An 8616-nucleotide genomic window follows, 5' to 3' on the forward strand; every position below is an offset into this window, starting at 1 on the left:
GCTTCTCTCTCCAGGCCTCGCCAGCAGCTGAGCCTCTCTCTCTCTCTCTGAGAGGTCAGCAGTTCAGCCCGCTTGCCAGCAGCCTGGGGTGGCTATTGATCAGCCCCGCCTCTCTGATCAGGCCTGGAGACGCTGACTGGCATAAAAATCAACCAATCAGAACCAAATCTGAATGAACTGCGAGGAGCCAATGGCTGCCTAGGAGGCGGAGTTTTGACACTGACTGGCATAGAAATTGACCAATCAGAACCTAATCTGGGTGAACTGCAAAGACAGAACCTAAGGTGGGGCCTGAGGAGGGGTTTTAAGGGTAACAGCTGTTTGGTGTAAGGTGTAAAAAAGCGGTTCAATTTTTTAATGACAGGTTTGGCAGTATGTGCATATAGCTGGCTATCAGTCCAGATATAGGGATTATGTGTTTTTTTTCTGCCAAGAGCATCTCCTCCTGCTGAAAAAGGCTCCTCCCAGCCCATTTAAGCAATCCTATCCTATATAATCTATCTATACTAATAAAAGGGTAATATGCTAATTTGACCGTGTTGACTGGCCATCTTCCAGATGTCCGACTTCCTTCTGGACAAAGCCATGGTGGTGGGGGCTGAGGCAGAGGCAGTTAGGGGCGATCAGGCCGGCAGGGCATTAGGGGCAATCAGGCTGGCAGGGGAGGGCAGTTGGGGGCAACCAGACCAGCAGGGGAGGGCAGTTAGGGGCGATCAGGCAGGTAGGCAGAGGCAGTTAGGGGCGATCAGGCAGGCAGGCAGGTGAGCAGTTAGGAACCAGCAGTCCCAGATTGCTCCAGTCCACTCTGCCCTCCCTGTGCTGGAGGCCAAGGTGAGTGCCTGCACTCAAAATTGACCCTTTAGAGGGTGCCTGAATTTCCAGCAGTCTCTTTCTAGCAGACAGCATCCCTGTTGCTTTTCATAGCCAGATGTTATGTGGGCACCTTTCTCAGTTCTGGTGCTCTCTGTTGGGTGGCCCAGTGTGAGTATTAGACCCAAGAGTTTTCAGTGGCAACCCCCCACAGCTGAGATATCTCTCCAGAACTTCAGCTCCTGTGTGTGGGAGCCTGGCCATACTTTTCACGCCTCCACACTTCCTACCAGTCTCTATGTGGTCTCCGCTTTCAGTCCTTTGTTATCAGGGTTCTCTCCAGCTAGTCTTAAATTGATTATTCACGTTTTTGTGGGTTGTTTTGTGTGTGTGTGTGTGTGTGTGTGTGTGTTTGTATTTTAGTTGTAATTCCAGTTTGGTCCTGGGATGGGTCTGTGAGCTCCACTTACTCTGCAGCCATTTTTCTTAAAACCTCACATTTCTTATGTTTCCTAAGCATTCTATGATTGTGGTGGTTGTATAAAATGGGGATTTTTCCTTGTTAAATTTCTGAACTGATTACTGGTGGTTTATAGGAAAAAATTGTTGAGTTTTGTATATTTTTAAACTAGTTCCTTACTGACTTCTCCTACTAGTGAATTTTTATTTGATTAACTTAGGTTTTCTATTTAGAAAAGCATCATCTGAAAATAGAGATTAATTTTCTCCTGTGTTTCTAAAATTTATCAATGAAAAATTCTTTGTCTTATTAAATTCACTAGAACTTCCAGAAAAATGTTAACTAATAATGAGCACACCATTCTTGGTCTTGAGTTTAATGGGAATAGGCTATAGTATTTCATTATTAACTATAATATTGGCTATTTATATACAATAACTATTTCCTAACAGATTAAGGAGGTTTTCTTCTAGTATCAGGAAGCTTTTGTATTTTTAAAATATTGCATTTAATTATTTTTGATTTTTGTGTTTATTAAAGTAATTACTTTTTAATCTTCTGATGTATTGAAGTGACTAATTAATTGACTGGTATATTAACATGCTCCTGGATTAGCATGCTATTTATATTAATAGGGAGATTAGTTTGAGATTTCCTTTGTTGTGCTCCATTTGTTAGACTTTGGAATTGGTATTGCTGGTTTGAGAAAATGAATTGGGAAGTGTGCCATCTTTTTCTGTGATTTGGAACAGTCTAAATTATATGTGAATTATCTTTCCTTAAAGCTCTGGTAGAGCTCACTATAAATTGTCTAGACGTGGTGCAGCATTTGGAGTTATTTAGGCAGAAATGCCCATTTCTTCCATGGTTATTGGTATCCAGATGGACTACTTTCTCATCATTTTTGGAAGTTTATGGGTTTTTAGAAAATCATGTATTTCATCGTTATTTTCAGAATTTTTAACTTAGAGTGGTACATTTAAATTTCCTATGCCATTATAACATGCTCCTATATCTGTGCATAAAGCCCAATTCTCAATTTTAATGATTTCAGTGTATTTTCTATGATTTAAATCTATGAGGTGTTTGCCCATTTTATTGATATTTTCATAGAAATTAGCTGTAGATTGATCAAATCTATTGCTTTTATTTTCTACTAATTTCTATCTTCATATTATTAATTTATTTCTTCTGATCTCTTAGACTTTTCTTTTTTGACACTTTAAAAAAATTTATTTTCATTTTCTATTTATTTTATCATTTTCTATTTTTAAAATACATAAACTTAAGGCTACGAGATTTTTTTTTGAATATAGTTTTCCTAATCATATAAATATTACTTTGTAGATTTAAAAAATTAGTTTTAATCCTCACCTGAGAATATGTTTTTGTTGTTGAGAGAGAGAGAGAGAGAGAGAGAGAGGGAGAGAAAAGGAAACACTGATGTGAGACAGAAACATTAATCAGTTGCCTCCCAGGGATCAAGCCTGCAACAAGTATGTGCCCTGACCAGGAATCGAACTGCAGCTTTTTGGTGTACCGGATGATGCTCCAACCAACTGAGCCACCTGGCCAGGGCTAGATTTTGTTGTTTTTATAAGTTTAAAAACTTTTCTGTCATGGCATTTTTAAACTTTTGTAAAAATTGAGTATTATTTACAAACATTAAAATGCAGTATCTGAAGTGTACAATTTGATTTTTTTAAAAAGGGAAATATATATTTACTCCAAGATTTGTGTACTGGGATTTTTCAGTGCCCTGTCTTTTGTGGAGCCCGAGTGATGACAAGGTGCTAGCGGCTGCTGTGTTTCCTGGCATGAGCTCCCATTCTCTGAGGGTCCTGACAAGGACATTGGATTAGTCCTGGAGCCATCATGAAAGGAGGGGGTGGTCCCATTGGGTGGAGCATGTGTGGCTCCAAACCTGAGGGTGGGGCCGGACAATGCCAGGGTGTGGCCGCAGGGCAGTGTTCACCAGCTGGAGGGCCACTGGGGGGTAGATTGTAGATGGTAGAGCAGTGGTTCTCAACCTTCCTAATGCCGCGACCCTTTAATACAGTTCCTCATGCTGTGGTGACCCCCAATTTCATTGTTACAAATTGAACATAATGAAAGCATAGTGATTAATCACAAAAACAATATGTAATTATATATGTGTTTTCCGATGGTCTTAGGCGACCCCTATGAAAGGCTTGTTCGATCCCCAAAGGGGTCGCGACCCACAGGTTGAGAACCGCTGTGGTAGAGGCTTCTTCTGTTGCAGGAGGAAGAAGAGGAGCTCCTAACAGCCCTGAAACGGCCTTCCCCGTTTCATGTTGAGTCTACGCCATTGACAATGAACCGGATGAAAACACACTGCTGTCTCTGCACAACGGCGATCACCGGCTCTCTCCAAACCGGTAGAAATGATTGCTGAGATCTGTCTCAGTAGTGGTATCGCCCAGACCACCAGCATATAGTGTGGTGAGAGTCCTGTCCTCTGGTGGGTCCAGACGAGGCATTGTTGAAACCCGCTATAAGAGCTTACCTGCCACAGGGTCTTGAGTCCATAATACTGGTTTTTAATGTTCTGATCAGCAAGGGGGGTCATCTGGATCCATAGGCTTCTCAAGTCTGTGTGGACACTCCTCTCATTTCTTACATCCTCCTTTCACCCAGAAAATGCAAATGTGGGGTTGGTTCCTTTTGTAGTAGGGCGTGGCCCTGGCCAGTGTGAGCAGCATGTTGCTGGTGGACGTGGCTTTCCCCAGCATGCCAACTGGCCATGTTCCAGAAGAGTTAGAAATCTCCCTCTCCATTGTCTGTGTGTAGTATCACTTGTTGACATCTGACTTTGGCATGTCATCCTTAAAGACAACCCTGCATCAGGAACCTGGATGGGCAGGCTATGCTCTAGATCAGCGATTCCCAAAGTGGGCGCTACCGCCCCCTGGTGGACACTGCAGCGATCCAGGGGGGCGGTGATGGTCACAGGTGCATTTGTTTTAACTTTTTTTGTATTACCTTTCTATTCTGAGTTCAATAAATAGTTTCATAATTTCAAACTTCAATGTTTCTAATTTACACCTTTCTTTACTATATTTTACGAGAAAGGTAGAAACATTAATATGTATATCTTTCTGTTTAATTGCTATTAAAATTTTAAAAAAAATTAATTTCCAGGGGGTGCTGAGTAATATTTTTTTCTGGAAAGGGGGCAGTAGGCCAAATAAGTCTGGGAACCACTGCTCTAGATTCAAGAGGCCGGTCTGACAGATATTCTTCAATTTACGACAGGTTTGGCACAGGTCAGTTTTCTCAAAATGCACGTGGACCCCAGGGCACCAGCGACACACTGTGAATGGCCTGGCACAGATTTTGCATTCCTTCCCGTACCTTTCTTTGGTTATTCAGATACATGCGTTTTCTCCAAGACACACCTGGCCAAGCATGGCGAAGCCCGCATCCTCCCAGCTCTGCCTGTTATCGGTGCTGGAACCAGAGGTTGCCACCTTGAGAGCATTTGAGGCCTCCGTGGTTTTCAAGTTGGAAGAGGACTGCCCCAATCCCATCAGGCCCTAGGCTGGTTCCTAATTAAGGTTTTATTGGAGTAAAATTTGCACACAGTGAAATGCACATGTCTTAATTGTACAATTTGATGAGTTTTGACAAATTTGTGTAACCAACACACCAAGCAAGATACCTAACTTCCCACTCCTCTGAGTGTTCCCTTGTACCCTTTTCAATCAGTCCCCTACTCTGGACAACCACTGTTATAATTTCTATCACCACAGTCATTTTGTCAATTCATGAACTTCATATAAATGAAATCACACAGTGTATCCTCTTTCATGTCTGGCATTTCCCCCTCAGCATAATGCTTTTTATTATTTTACTGGAGGCCTAGTGCACGAAATTTGTGCATAGAGGTGGGGGGTCCCTCAGCCTGGCCTGCAACAACACCAGCATCCCGCACCCCGGCCGGCCTCTGGCCAGAAGCCTGCCCACCCACTCTCCATCCCTCCCTCCATGGGCTGGGGCACATTGGATACTGGGGCTCGTCACCGGGGCGACGTTGCCCCAGCATCCCGTGCGCCCCGGCTGGCCTCTGGCCAGAGGCCCGCCAGCCCGCCCTCCTTCCCTCCCTCCCTCTGTGGGCCGGAGTGCGCGGGACGCAGGGGCTCGTCACTGGGGCAACGCCGCCAGCGTCCAGCACCCCGGCCGCTATGGGCACCTCCATCTTTGTGATGAAGTGAGAGTTAATTTGCATATTACCCTTTTATTAGATAGAACTAGAGGCCTGATGCACATAATTCATCCAAGAGTAGGCCTTCCTTCCCCTGGCTGCTGGCACCGGCTTCCCTCTGGCACCCAGGATTTGGGCTTCCCTCACAGCCCTGGCTTCATCTGGAAGGTCATCCAGAAGGACGTCTGGTCTAATTAGCATAGTACACTTTTATTATTATAGATTATTTAATGTCCTCTCCCCCCCGCCCCCCACCATTGACTCCCTCTAGCGCATCCCTGCCACCCACCCCAGGCCTTCACCACCCTATTGTCTGTGTCTATGGGTTATGCATATATGCATACAGGTTCTTTGGTTGATCACTTCCCACCCACCCCTGCCTTCCCTCTGAGATTTGACAGTTTGTTCCATACTTCTATGTCTCAGAATCTATTTTGTTCATTAGTTTATTTTGTTCATTAGATTCCACATATGAGTGAGATCATGTGATACTTGTCTTTCTCTGGCTTATTTTGCTTAGCATAATACTCTCCAGGTCTCTTCATGCTGTCTCAAAGAGCAAGAGATCCTTCTTTTTTACGGTTGCATAGTATTCCATGGTGTAAATATACCACAGCTTTTTTATTCTTATCTTATTGCTGTGGCTAGCACTTTCAGTACTATGTTGACCCATATGCACTTGAGAAGAACATATATTCTGCAGCTTTGGGGTGAAATGTCCTATACATGTCAATTTAATCCATCTGATCCAGTGTGTGCCCTTGACTGGAATCGAACGTGGGACCCTTCAGTCTGCAGGCCTACAGTCTATCCTTGGAGCCAAACTGGCTAGGGCCTTATTCAGTCATGATTAGCCTCAGGCTATAGAGCACAGCAAGGCATAGGCTACACAGGGTGGGGCAAGAGGATTTACAACAGGGTAGGGCAATTGCTTCTGCCTACAGGCGGATTGTGATTCTCAGTTTCTTAATGGGCCTCAGAAACTCCACAGGGTGGGGCCAGGGGTTTTCCAATTTCCAAATGCTTCCCCCCAAGCAAAAGTTGCCTGGATGGTATTGCCTACTGGAGAAAGATGTCCTCTGCAGAATGATAGAAAGACTTAGCATAGGAAATCCAGGGTGTCTGCCTTCAGAGCTCTAACCCCGTAACCCCCAACTCTGGCTTCTGCTCACACAGCTCCAGTCCACTCTGCCCTCCCTCTGCTGGAGCTCAAGGTGAGTGGTTGCACACGGAATTTTGTGCATTGGCCCTTTAAGAGGGTGCCTGCATCTCCAGCCGTCTCTCCCTGGCAGAGGGCAATCCTGCTGCCTTTCACAGCCAGATGTTGTGTGGGAAACTTCCTCAGTTCTGGTGCTCTGGGCTGTGAGGCCAAGCTTGGGGTTTAGGCCTCAGAGTTCTCAGTGGGAACCCACCCACAGCTGAGATATACTTCCAGAACTTCAGCTGCTGTCTGTGGGGGCCTGGCCTACTCTTTCTTGCCTCTGTACTTCCTACCAGTCTCTATGGGGTCTACACTTTCCATTCTTGGTTATCAGGGTTTTCTCTAGCTAGTCTTCAGTTGATTTTTCAGGGTGGCTTTTCTGTATTTTAGTTGTAATTACAGTTTGGTCCCAGGGGCTTGTCAGTGTAACTTCTATTTACACTGCCTCCATTTTGGAATCTCACATAATGCTTTTTAGATTAACCCACATTATGGCTTGTATTAGCAGTTCATTTTTTAAAAAACTTGCTGAGTTTTAAAATACTGAATTTAAAAAATTCTATTGTATGACACTACCACAATTTCTTTATCCTATTTCCTTGGGATGGACTTTGGGGTTTTTTCCTGTTTTTGGCTCTTATGAATAAAGCTACTTTGACATTTCTGTCAATGTTTTTCTTTGCACATGTTTTCATTTCTTTTGGGTAAATACTTGGTAGAATTGCTGAGGAAGGACGTGGATGGTTGCGTAATTTCATAAGAAATTCTCAAACTGTTTTCTAGTTGTTGTACCATTATATACTATGTCTGGAACTGGACAGACTCCAGTAGTTCCACATCAGCAATTGGTATTGTCAGTCTTTCTAATTTTAGCCATTTTATTGAGTATAAAATAGGATCTCAGTGTAGTTTTAATTTGTATATCTTTGGTGTCTTATGATATGCATCATTTTGTATGCCTATTGGCTATTCACATAACATTTTTGCGTATGTGAAATGTCTGTTCATGCCTTTTGCCTTTTGTTATTTATTTTAGGAGTTCTTTATATATTCTGGATATAAATTCTTTGTCAGATGTATGTATTGTAAATATTTTCTTCTAGTCTGTAGTGTGTTCTGAAGAATAGAAGATTTGAATTTTAATTAAGTTTAATACTTTTTCCTTTTAGAATCATTGCTTTTTGTGTTTCATTTAAGAAATATTTACTTACCTGAATATCACAAACATATTAATATGTTTTTTTTCTAGAAGATTTACTGTTTTATCTTCTTGTTTTATCCTATATTGATCCCAAAATAACTCTTGGGATGAAGTATATGTCAGGATTTGTTATTCCCCTCCCCCACCCCATTGGATATCCAGATGTTCCAATACCATTTGTAGAAAAAGCTGTCCACTTCCTACTTAATCATCTTGGTGCTTTCACTGAAAATTAGTTGATTGTATTTTGTAGGTCTATTTCTGGACTTTTATTCTGTGTCTATAATTGCAGGTTTTTTTGTTTTTTTTTTTCGTGTGTGTGTGTGTGTGTTTTAAATAGCATGCTTTATTCCAAAAACAATAGGAAAACATATTTAAGATACTAAAAAAAAACAAAACAAACTAAGAATTTTATATGTAGCCAAAATGATTTTCAGGCATAAAGTTACAACAAGCTGTTATCAATGGGGAATATTCTTTCCATGAGTCTTTCTTTAGGATTGAGCCCACAACCCGGGCATGTGTCCTTACCAGGAATCAAACCACGACCTCCTGGTTCATAGATCAACACTCAACTACTGAGCCACATTGGCTGGACAAAAAAGTATCCTTCCATACCAGACTAAAAGTGATAAGGATCTCTCTTGCACCCTCTTCCACTTTTGTTATTTACAGCATTCATCACAGTTTATAACCTACCATTCTGTTTCCTAGCAATA

The 8616-nt window shown here is 42.5% G+C and overlaps 1 pseudogene; it reads right to left on the reverse strand.

Annotated features, from left to right (window-relative positions):
• Window positions 1-3580: 3580 nt before the first annotated feature.
• On the reverse strand, window positions 3581-4821 carry LOC139018525 (pre-mRNA-splicing factor RBM22-like; annotated as a pseudogene).
• Window positions 4822-8616: the final 3795 nt, after the last annotated feature.

This window comes from Myotis yumanensis, unplaced genomic scaffold, assembly GCF_028538775.1.
Source record: "Myotis yumanensis isolate MYYU_CA2020_CCGP unplaced genomic scaffold, mMyoYum1.0.hap1 SCAF_10, whole genome shotgun sequence".
Taxonomy (NCBI): Eukaryota; Metazoa; Chordata; class Mammalia; order Chiroptera; family Vespertilionidae; genus Myotis; species Myotis yumanensis.